This window comes from Aegilops tauschii, chromosome 2 (assembly GCF_002575655.3).
Source record: "Aegilops tauschii subsp. strangulata cultivar AL8/78 chromosome 2, Aet v6.0, whole genome shotgun sequence".
NCBI classification, from domain to species: Eukaryota; Viridiplantae; Streptophyta; class Magnoliopsida; order Poales; family Poaceae; genus Aegilops; species Aegilops tauschii.
In genome coordinates this window covers 575584475-575596893 of record NC_053036.3, presented here as the reverse complement: position 1 = coordinate 575596893, position 12419 = coordinate 575584475, and positions in this window count along the sequence as shown.

Genomic DNA, 12419 nt, shown 5'->3' with positions numbered 1-12419 from the left:
CCGCAAGGCCAGCCCTCTTAGACATTAACGAAGTAGACTAAGTCGCTCAAAGTTGTATCGAGCCTTAGTTTTCCTACGCTTTGTAATGTGTGACCTTGTAGCGCTTGTATTGCATGCTGTCTGTTTGAGCGCTCCTATTTTTGGAGTAGTAGCTATGCATGGGTACGTTGGCGTACATTTGCATTTTTTTTATTTTTCGGGCGCAACTACCTAGACCAACCCCGTCGGCTCCCACAGTAATGCGTCCCATTTATGTGATGGGTATATCTGTGGCTTTGACCCGAGTACAGGATCGGCAATCAGTTACCCTTCACCCCAGTAGAAATCCCAGCCCCGGGTGCTATATAAAGGCCACTTACTGACCTTGCAGAGCACCCCTCACCTTTGTGCGCAGCACTCACAGCCTTTCCCTGCCATGTCGACCCCCAGCATTTATCTGAGAACCCCAGACGCAACCCCCGGCAGTTTTGTCAAATTATTGTGGGACTTTACCTGTAGTACTATGAGCGCCACCCGTCCACCCCAGTACGAGCTGCTCAAATCGAGGATCACTCCATCCACCTCGAAATATTGGGCAGTGGTGCACATCCCTCCCGCCTACCCAAACCAAGATCCCACGGAAGTCTCCTTCGTGGGGAAATCCATGCCGACTCCGCAGATGGCCATAGAAGCTGCCGCGTACGAGGCGCTCACCCGCCTTCGATTCGCGGTACCCTACGCCAGTGAGCGAGGGTACTATTATTTTCTGAGCCGTGCAGCACCCGGAGAAGTTGCATCTTTTCCCGGTGGGCGCATCGAGAGAGATCCAGTGCTGGCCAACCTTGCCCAGTACGTCATTGCCCAGGAGCGTTTAACTCAGCGAGTAATGGGTTATCTCCAGAGCCTCGCTGATTTAAATCCTCGGATCGCCATTGGCAGACCACTAAGGCCTGACCAAGAAGGGCGCATTCATCGTCTGGTCAACCCGCTTCCCCCGATAGAAGAGGAGTGTGCCCCGGTGCCAGAGGCGTTTTCTCAGGACCCTGTCGCTTTACCGTTTTCCATGTAAACGCCTCCGATATATTTATTGTACAGTACTTGTATTTGTGTGTTGCAGCATGTTCGTAAAATCTTTGTGCGACGGATCCGATTTTTCTTTAGTTCCTGTTTTGTGAGCAGTGTTACGGCTGTTAGTTTTGTTTTAATTATTTCTTCTCTCGCAACATGTTTTTCGAGGGGATTTCTTTCTCCGAGTCACTGCTGCGTATATATTTTCACAACGTAGATTTTTATTCGCGCTACATCATAGCGGCAGACTCTCAGCAGCAACCCCTCGACCTCGAGCACTGTTACAAATCCTTGAACACATTTTTGCGCCTATCTAACCACACTCGAGGGCACCACAGTCTCGGTAAGAGAGATTTGTTAGTGTTCATACGGGCGCGAGCTGCCCCAGCACTCCGACGGCAGTCAGCCCCGATGCCGCGCCTAATCCACATGATCGCCGCCACCGCGAAGAGCTAACACTCGCGCGGCAGCATCACGACGATCGTCCAGGATCATCGCGCACAGGAGCACAGAGAACCCCAGCAGCACCGCCAAGCCCCCACACACCAGGACCACATACCAGTCCGGCATTGCCTCCGCCATTGGAGCCTCGGCTCGAGCTCCTGACAGCAGCTATGGGGAAGAAGGAAGGAGGAGTAGGAGCGAGGCTGGGTGTGAGGAAGAAGAGAGGAGCACCGCGATCGTTTTATAGCCCGAGATCAGTGTACGGTGGGCGAGGTCCACCAGCGCCACTCGTCGCTCGACCGCCGGTGTTCGGAGGCAAGCCCGCGAGCAGTACCGACAGCGCCCTGGCCCGCGAGGTGAGTGCACGCTGCACCGGCAGCACGCACGCCGCGCACTACCCCGGTACGGCCTTGATGCCCTACGAGCTAGGCATCGCCGGTGGAGGAAGCGCGGGAGAACGCGCGAGGGAGAAGAGAGAGCCAGAGGAAGGAGAAGAGGCCGACAGTGGGCCCTGGGCCCACCTGTCAGCCAGAGAGAGCACGGTGCTCCCGGGTGCGACCAGCGTATTCCCCACTTATTGCCCTCTCACTGTAGCCTTTTGGTTTTTGTGCAACTAGAGGATTTCATTGATAAAAGCAATTTTATTTCAAAAACAATTCTTGTCCAAAACAGCTTTTAACAAATCTCGAGGACGAGATTTTTCTTAAGGGGGGTAGTGTTGTGACACCCCAAAATTTTGGCCTCATTTTATTTATTAAAATGTTGCCAGGAAATAAAACTTTTCCAAATTGTCAAGTTTTACCTTTTGTGATTTTGGATTTTTGCCTCTAGTGGGAGAAACCTTCAAAGGTATTGTTGGATTTGTTTACTCTCTTTTATAAAACCATTATTTATCAGTGGATTCAAATGTTGCAAGATTTATTTATTCAAAAAGCTTTATCTCTTTAAAATGATTCCTTTTGCATTTGGGGCCTATTTGCACTACAACCACTTGACAAATGCTTTTAAAAATTCCACCAAAATTTGGGGATGTCATGTGATGTTTCCACATCACTTTTATGCAAAGATACCTTCTGGCCATTGGAGATTTTGAGCTCTACACCAATTTTTCCAATCTGGTCCAGTAGGCACTTTTGCACTGCAACCCATTTAAATATTTCTTCAAAAATTCTTCCAATTATTTGGAGATGACAGTGGATGCATACAACTCATCTTCAAGCAAAAACCCAATGATGTTCTTTGGAAAATTTGAGTGGATCAACCTCTTTTGCTTTCTGGTCCAAATTGGTGATTTGTACTGCAACCATATTTTTCCTTGCTCTAGTGACCCTGAGCTTTCTCCTACTTGTAGCCCTCCCTACCAAACTCTTAAGTCCAAGAGATTGGGCTCATTGGAGGTTTTGAAGTGCATGCCCTAAACCCTTCTGTTTTCTGTCCAGAACTGGAGTTTTGCAAAGCTTGCACTATCAACTTTCTGTTTTTGCCAAACTGACCCTACCACTATCTCCTGTGTCTAAGGAGGCATTGATCTGGAGTTTTTGGCCACTCCAAGAGTTGCCTATGTGCATTTGGCATTCTGTCTAACACCTGGTGTGCACAACCACTATTGGCAAGCTCTCTGGTTTGCACTATGGACTTGAACCCCTGACCTACCCACCTTGTCCACTGAGTGCCTTGCTACCCCTACCTCCGTCCTGTGCAGTGCCAGCTCCACCCTCGAGCTCTAGAGCGCGCTGGCATTGCGTCGAACAGGTGCCGTGCGTGCTCTGGGCGCGCCCAGAGCGCACGTTTTGCACGCGCGCGCACTACGCCGACACGCCGCACTGCCGCACGCGACGCGACCCGACCCTGGCTCCCTCTGCATCGCTGAGCCACGCACTAGTCGCCCCCCTGCTCCACGATCTCTCTGGCGCCCTGCTGCGCCGCTGGCCGCGCCCTGGCGGCACGCCGGCGTCGGCAGTGGCCTCTGCCATGTTCGGCGCCGCCCAAGCCACCAGCGCACGACAGCTGCCCCGGAGCACAGGCCGTGCTTATCCTCCCGCTCGTCGGAACGCGTTCGTCGCCGCCACGATGCCCTGCAACTACAGGAAAGCGGTCGCCGGCGATCTTATCTGCTGCCACCGCGGAGCCAGCCTCGTCACGCTATATAAAGGATCCCCGAGCCCCTCCGAGCACTCACGCGACATCAGACTTCCCCCGTAGAGCTCCCCGCGCAGTAGATCGGCCTGTAGTGGCCGTCCTCCCCAACTCCGGCCAGCTCGGCCGCCGCTAAGCCCCAGCGCGATTCGTCGCCGCCGGCCACCCTTTTGCCAATCCAGCGCCACCAGAAACTTCCCCGAAGTCTTGCGGAGCTGCCCAGCTACCCAACTGCGGTCGGAGACCACCGGAGCACCTAAGTCACTTCACCACCGTAGCCTCCCTCCGCCGCGAAGCTCGCCGCCGGCGATTCCTGCCACCTCCGCCGACCCATCAACCACCCCGAGGACCGCCTCGGTCTTGCCGTTCCATTCCCGCCCGCAGATGCCCTCGAGGAGCCGCCGTCCGTCGCCGGCGATCGCCGGAGCACCGCTCCCGTCGGGCAGAAGAGAAGAGAAGGAGGGAAGGAACGGTCGAACCTGACCAGTGGGCCCTCTGGACCCACTGTCAGTGACCCACGCAGCGCCCTCTCTCTGTTTAAGTGGAGGCGCAAAACCCCCGAGTGCGTTTCCTCTGCTGCGAAAGCGTATTTCTGCTGAAACGTTTTCCTTTTTTTCTGGTTTTATTTAAAAACAGAGTTGACCAAACTTTGACTGGCTATAACTTTTAAAAGAAAACTCCAAATGAGTTGATTCTTTTTCCTACCTCTCTCAAATTTCATCTAGTTTATTTTAAGATTTATTTCAAAAATATTTGAGACAGGTTTTGGTACTGTGTTTGAAATATTTGTATTTGTGTATTTTGCAAAATAGGATTTTTGGAGAAAAAGGAAAGCTTCCAATAAAGTGCATCCTTTGCATACTCTTGAAGGCAAGCATTTCTGAACTCTGGCATAATATTTGTTGTGGTGTTTTGATGTGATCACAACACCTTTTGACTTGGAGTAGATGTGACAGTTTATGTATCGATGTAGTCTCGTGCATGAGTGCACTTTGGAGATTGTTTGTGGCCAGCAATGGATACCCTAAGGATTTGTATCGCCCTCGTGAGCTTCTCTTGCACACCGGTAGGAAGCGGGAAAGTCGTGGTCTTGGGTAGACACGAGGTTGTCCCTAATCCCTCGTTGAGACGAGTATGCCCGGCATAGCATGGTGAGGCTCGAGGAGTGGTGATTTATTTCACTAGTGGTAATATTGTTGGTGGATACTTGGATCACCTGAGTCGGTTGTAGACCGAGTCTTGTTCAGTAGCTTCCTTTGTCGGTACCACCACTTGTCCCTGCAGGGGACAGGGTATGGTTCAGTAGGTTGTCAACCCCTTTCCAAAGCACACACCGTACAGAGAGGCCGTGATGAAGGTCCCGTGGCCACGGATTAAAGCCTGTCATTCGGTCCGGGGGCATGGGTGTTTCGGTTGTAGCCGAAGGGGATAGCTTCCCCAGTTTGCGCGCGGTATAAATTTTGTGATCCCATGCTACGTCGAGGTTGTAGCCTCCCCACTTAGAGTTTTGCTTGGCAGGTGTCGTGGGTGATTCCAGACACTGGTGAGTTAAGCTGGTGTGTGCAGGTCAGGCGTGTTTTCAATCAAAAGACCGTAGACGGAATTAGTCCCGAGGGACTAAGTAATCCCGTTACTCGTGGAAAATGGTACTCCCTCTGCAGAGGATATATCCTGTCAGATAGTCCTGTTCTTAAGTAAAGGCCACAACCCGAGTTGAGTCTCTGTAACGGCATTCGGATGGAGAACGATTTAATTAGAGCTTAGTAACGGAATTCGGATGGAGATACGGCTTGACTAAATTATCGGTTTTCGGATGGAGAAACGACTGTACTAAATATTGTTTATGATTATGGCACATATGTATTGTGATCTTTATTGTTTTGGACTAACCATTTATATCATGCATTTTTATTGAGTATCCCTGGGATGGTTCTACCTCCTGGATATTCACTGTGATTATTCTCGTATAAGCCCTTTCTGTGGTGTCGCTCAGACGCCCGACTGCGGCATGCTTGTTGTTCATTTATCTTTTATAAGCCCTTTATGTGGTGTCGCCCCGACGCCCGACTGCGGCATTATTAATTCTGCATTTTCCGCTCGAGGAGTCTTTCAGACACTCGTTTCGCACCAGTATTACTATTCTGCATTTTCCGCTCGAGGAGTCTTTCAGACACTCGTTTGGCACCAGTATTACTATTCTGCAGTTTCCGCTCGAGGCATCATTCAGACCCTCGCTTGGCACCCAGTATTTTTACTTTGAATTATTTTTACCACATGGGTGCATCTTGGTCTTTCGTATTCTTCGTGGCAGATGCGTGATCTTTTATTTAACCCGGAGCATGTTTGATATATTATACCCGTGTTCTTAATGTTTGCGAGTACATTCAAACGTACTCACTGGCCTGTCCCTGGCTATTGTCTTGGCCAGATTGCCTTGCGTGGAGGTATGCATCGCAGTGGCGCCCTCGGAACCTACGCTGTTGACGTTTGCAGCCTCACGAAGATAGGAGTTATCCTGGTCAGCTGTTCTTGTGGGAAATGGAGTCCAATAGACGCAGATGTTTCCAACCGCTTCCGCCCTCAACCATTAGAAACCAAGTGTTGTACTCCCAGGCCTAAATGGTCTTGTACTACATATTTTTGTTCCTTGCTTGGAATTCTTGTATCAAGTTGGTACCTCATCAGCTAACAGTAATCCTGGGGCTGGTGAGCACACATGCCGTTTTTCTAGGAATTTATATCCCAAAAATCCGGTCGTGACAAACGCTTTGCTTATTATAAGAGACCGTTCTGGCCTGTCCTTTGCCTCAAAACGATTGGGCTATGATACATCCATTTTGCATCATGTTTTCGTACTATTATTTATAATGTTTTTATCCATAATAATGCTTTTTGGAGTAATTCTAATGCCTTTTCTATCATAATTTGCAAGGTACACACTAAGGGAGTCCTGGATTAAGGGGTCCTCGGACGTCCGGCCTATGTGACATGGGCTGGACTAATGGGCCTTGAAGATACAAGACAGAATACTTCCTCCCGTGTCCGGACAGGACTCTCCTTTGCGTGGATGGCAAGCTTGGCGTTCGGATATGAATATTCCTTTCTCTGTAATCCGACTCTGTAGAACCCTAGGCCCCTCCGGTATCTATATAAATAGGAGGGTTTAGTCCGTAGGGGGAATTACAATCATATAGGCTAGACATCTAGGGTTTAGCCATTACGATCTCGTGGTAGATCAACTCTTGTAATCCTCATATTCATCAAGGTCAACCAAGCAGGAAGTAGGGTATTGATACGTATCCAACGTATCTATAATTTATGAAGTATTCATGCTATTATCTTATGAACCTTGGATGTTTTATATGCATTTATATGCTATTTTATATGATTTTTGGGACTAACCTATTAACCTAGAGCCCAGTGCCAGTTTCTGTTTTCTCCTTGTTTTAGAGTATCGCAGAAAAGGAAAACCAAATGGAGTCCAATTGACCTGAAACTTGACGGAGCTTATTTTTGGACCAGAAGAAGGCCAAGGAGTCAAAGAGTTGGGCCAGAAGAGTCCCGGGCTGCCCACGAGGGTGGGAGGGCGCCCAACCCCCTGGCCGCGCCTCCCTGCCTCGTGGACAGCCCGGATACCCCCCTGACTTGTTCTCGACGCCAACACCTCTCAAATATACCCAAACTTCCAGAAAGAAACCTAGATCGGAATTTCCGCCGCCGCAAGCCTCTGTATCCATGAGAAATCAATCTAGGCCCTCTCTGGCACCCTGCCGGAGGGGGCCATCATCACCGGTGGCCATGGAGGAGTATCCCGGAGAGGCCATCATCGCCATGAAGGCCAAGGACTAGAGGGAGACCCTTTCCCCATCCAGGGGGAGGCCATGGAGGAGGAAGCACATGGGGGAGAACCTCTCCTCCTCTCTCTTGGTAGCACCGGAGTGCCATCGAAAGGGGAATCAACGCCGCGGTGATCGTCTTCATCAACATCACCACCATCATCATCATCCTCATCTGTTTTATGCGGTCCACTCTCCCGCACCCCGCTGTAATCCGTACTTGAACATGGTGCTTTATGCCACATATTATGATCCAATGATGTGTTGCCATCTTATGATGTTTTGAGTAGATATCTTTTGTCCTTGGGTTGATTGATGATCTAGATTGGTAGGAGTTGTATGTTTTATTTTGGTGCTGTCCTATTGTGCCCTCCGTGTCGCGCAAGCGTGAGGGATTCCCGCTATAGGGTGTTGCAATACGTTCATGATTCGCTTATAGTGGGTTGCTTGAGTGACAGAAGCATAAACCCGAGTAAGGGGGTTGTTGCGTATGGGATAAAGGGGACTTGATATGTTAATGCTATGGTTGGGTTTTACCTCTTAATGATCTTTAGTAGTTGCGGATGCTTGCTAGAGTTCCAATCATAAGTGCATATGATCCAAGTAGAGAAAGTATGTTAGCTTATGCCTCTCCCTCATATGAAATTGCAATGACGACTACCGGTCTTGTTAGCAATTGCCTAGGACAATTCCGCACACCGATCCATCATTATTCCACACTCGCTATTTATAATATTTAGTAATATATTCTAAATTTATGATAACAGCACCTACTTTTATGTTTTAGCTCTCCGATACCATGCAAAGTTATCCTCTTCATACCCACAACGTCGTTTTATTTCTCGTTGCTAGTTGGAAGCAAACGTTCGGTGTACGTTTGTATCAGTTGCAGATAGGGCTTGAGAGAATATTGATCTTACCTTTAGCTCCTTGTGGGTTCGACACTCCAAACTTATCACTTCCACCTTTGGAAATTGCTACGATGATTCCCTGCACTTGGGGATTATCAAGCTCTTTTCTGGCGCCGTTGCCGGGGAGCAATAACGTGGGGTTGATATTCTCGTGTGTGCTTGTTTGCTTTCTTCACTAAGTAGATTTTGTTTTTACTTTTTGTTCTGTTTAGTTGTGGGTGAAACATACAATTTTTTGAAAAAGAATGAAAATACAAAAAAAGAAAATATTACTTGCCTCTCGTGCCTAAAAAGTTTTTCAAAAAGTGAAGTGATTGGAAAGTTATGCATTGAAGAAGTGAGGGTTGACCTTGAGCACTTGTGTTCATGCTCGCGGAAACAATGTAGAATTTTTCATGGAAGTTTCTCTGTAAATAATTATCCCCTTGTAATCCATTGTATTATAAAAATAATGTGCCAAGCTTTGGTTTTAGGATGATTAGATTGCTTGTTTACTATGTGCAGAACAAAAACAGAAACTTTGGCTGTGATGCATGAATTTACAATTTTTACTGGAAGGTCAAATGGGTCTGAAAATTTTTTCACATTACTTCTGTACAAAATTTTCAAATTGTCAAATTTATTTCATAATTTTTGGAGTTACAGAAGTTTGCTAAACTTGCAGATTACTACAGACTGTCCTGTTTAAGACAGATTCTGTTTTTGATGCATTGATTGCTTGTTTTGATGAAACTATCGATTTCTATCAGTGGATTAAGCCATGGAAAAGTTATATTACAGTAGCTATAATGCAAAAACAAAATATGAATTCGTTTGCAACAGTACTTATAGTAGTGATTTGCTTTGTTATACTAACGGTTCTCACAAAGTTTTTGTTAAAGTTCTGTGTGGATGAAGTGTTCGAAGATCGAGGAGCTATCAATATGAGAAGAATAAAGAGAGGCAAGAGTTCAAGCTTGGGGATGCCCAAGGCACACCAAGTAAATATTTAAGAGGATACTCAAGCATCTAAGCTTGGGGATGCCCCGGTTGGCATCCCATCTTTCTTCTTCAACAATTATCGCTATACCTCGGTTTTTGTTCTGTTCACATGAGTTGTGTCCTTTGTGTTTTTGTTTTACTTTAAGAACCATGCTAGTATGAGATAGCCTTTCATTGATTTATAGAATACTTCATGTGCTTCACTTATATCTTTCAAGTACGATCTTATAGAATTGCTCTTTGTGCTTCACTTAAATCTTTTGAGTATGGTTTTACAGAATGCTTTGTGTGCTTCACTTATATATATTGAGCTTGGATATTGGTTAGTCTTTATTAATTATATAATGCTCCATGAACTTCACTTATATCTTTTGGAGCATGAATAATACTATCATCTAAAGCGGGTTTTGAAGAGTGTCAACTTTAGGAACTAGTGATCCCGCTTTTCCGAATGAGAAGAATTTTGCTCATATGAAGAGTAGAAAAATTTCTATGCTTGTAGATCATGAAAAGAATACTTTATGTGATGGTTATATTGTTGAATTCATTCATGATGCTACTGAAAATTATTAAGAGGGAGGAATATATGCTTGTAGGAGTTGCAATAATATCAAGTTTCCTCTCTATGTGCTTAAAGTTTTGAAGTTATACTTGTTTTGCCTTCCTATGCTAATTGATTCTTGTTCCTATAAATTATGTGTTCACAAAATACCTAGGCATAGGAAGTTGGTTAGATTCAAAAGTTCTAGCCATATTCTTCATGATGCTCTCTTTATGTTTCAATTCTTATCTTTTATGTGAGCATCATTGAAATCATCATGCCTAGCTAAAAGGCATTAAAGAAAAGCGCTTGTTGGGAGACAACCCAATATTTAACCTTACTGTTTCTTTGTGTTTACATGATTAAGCTACTGTAGTAATCATGTTTTATAGCTTTTGTTTCAATAAAGTGCCAAGTAAGACCTTTGGGAAGACTTGGGTGAAAGTTAATGTGATCTTGCTGTAAAAAACAGAAACTTTGCGCTCACAGGATTAGCTACCATTTTTACAGAAGAGTGCTTTTGAGTCGATTCTTTTTGCAGAAGATTAATAGACAAATTCCTCACGCCCACCAATTTATTTCATAATTTTTGGAGTAACAGAAGTATGGTTTATGTTCAGATCATTACAGACTGTTCTGCTTCTGACAGATTCTGTTTTCATTGCATAGTTTGCTTGTTTTATAGTTTCTATGGCTTATATTTCTCAATATAAATTGTAGAAATGATATGGTACAGTAGACATTGTGTGGGAACAATTATGAACCTTGTCGTAGACAGTACCAAAGTGAATGGTTTACTCTTTATCATACTAACCTATCTCACGAAGTTTTGTTAAGTTTTGTGTGATTGAAGTTTTCAAGCTTTGGGTGAGATATCGATATGAGGAGAATAAGGAGTGGAAAGACCCTAAGATTGGGGATTCCCAAGGCACCCCAAGGTAATATTCAAGGAATACTCAAGCTCCTAAGCTTGGGGATGCCCCGGAAGGCATCCCCTCTTTCGTCTTCAAAACTATCGGTATACCTTACTCGGAGCTATATTTTTATTCGTCACATGATATGTGTTTTGCTTGGAGCGTGTTTTCATTTTTACTTGCTGTTTTAATAAAATAATTGGATCTGAATTAATGAATGAAAAAGAATCCTCCCAAGGCTAGTTAATTACTTGACTACTCAGTGTTCTTCACTTGTATCTTTTTGGAGTAGTTTGTCAATAGCTCACGTGCTTCACGTATATCCTATGAGTAAAAGGTTGAATGAATTGAATGTAATAAATCTGAATTTATATATGTTTCATATGCTTATAACATGGGGAGTAATGACTTCACAAATAATAAGTATAGGTAGTAAACTCATTGAAAGTTAGCAAACGTAGAATTGGTCAATTGAACAATTCATGAAACAATATTGAAGGAAGAGAGATTTCACATGTAAATATACTATCTTGGACATCTTTTGTAATTGTGAGCACTCATTAAAATATGACATGCTAAAAGGTTGATGCTGGACAAGGAAGACAACGTAATGGGTTATGTTTTCTTATATCCGAAATAAAGTATATTGTCTTGGATCATCCAACATGCTAAGCTTGCCTTCCCCCCTTATGCTAGCCAAATTCTTACCACCAAGTAGAGATACTACTTGTGCTTCCAAATATCCCTTAAACTAGTTTTGCCATGAGAGTCCACCATACCTACCTATGGATTGAGTAAGATCCTTCAAGTAAGTTGTCATCGGTGCATGCAATAAAAATTGCTCTCTAAATATGTATGATCTATTAGTGTGAAGAAAATAAGATTTACACAAACTTGTGATAGGGAAGTAATAAAAGCGACGGACTGCATAATAAAGGTCTCTATCACAAGAGGCAATATAAAGTGACGTTCTTTTGCATTAAGATTTTGTGCATCCAACCATAAAAGCGCATGACAACCTCTGCTTCCCTCTGCGAAGGGCCTATCTTTTACTTTTATCTTCTACCTTATGCAAGACTCATGGTGATCTTCACCTTTCCTTTTTACATTTTATCCTTTGGCAAGCACATTGTGTTGGAAAGATCCTGATATATATATCCAATTGGATGTAAGTTATCATGAACTATTATTGTTGACATTACCCTTGAGGTAAAAGGTTGGGAGGCGAATCTATAAGCCCCTAACTTTCACTGTGTCCGATTAAAACTTTGAACCCATAAATATCACGTGAGTGTTAGCAATTGTGAAAGATTAAATGATAGTTAAGTATGTGGAGTTTGCTGAATCAAAGCTCTGACATAGACCCTTTGCTGAAAATAAGATGAATTGCAATTGTTTGATGACTAAGGGCACTGTTTGTTAGTTTTCAAGAAAGTTTATGATCTATACTTTAACATGTGAATAGCTTGTTACTTGATCATGAAAAGTTTTATATGATGAGCTGCTATTATGACATATATTGATGCTAGAAAAAGTGAGTGAAATTATCATTGATCAAAATTGTGCACTTGCTAGAATGCACACTTCATAAATTATTTCTTTTATCATT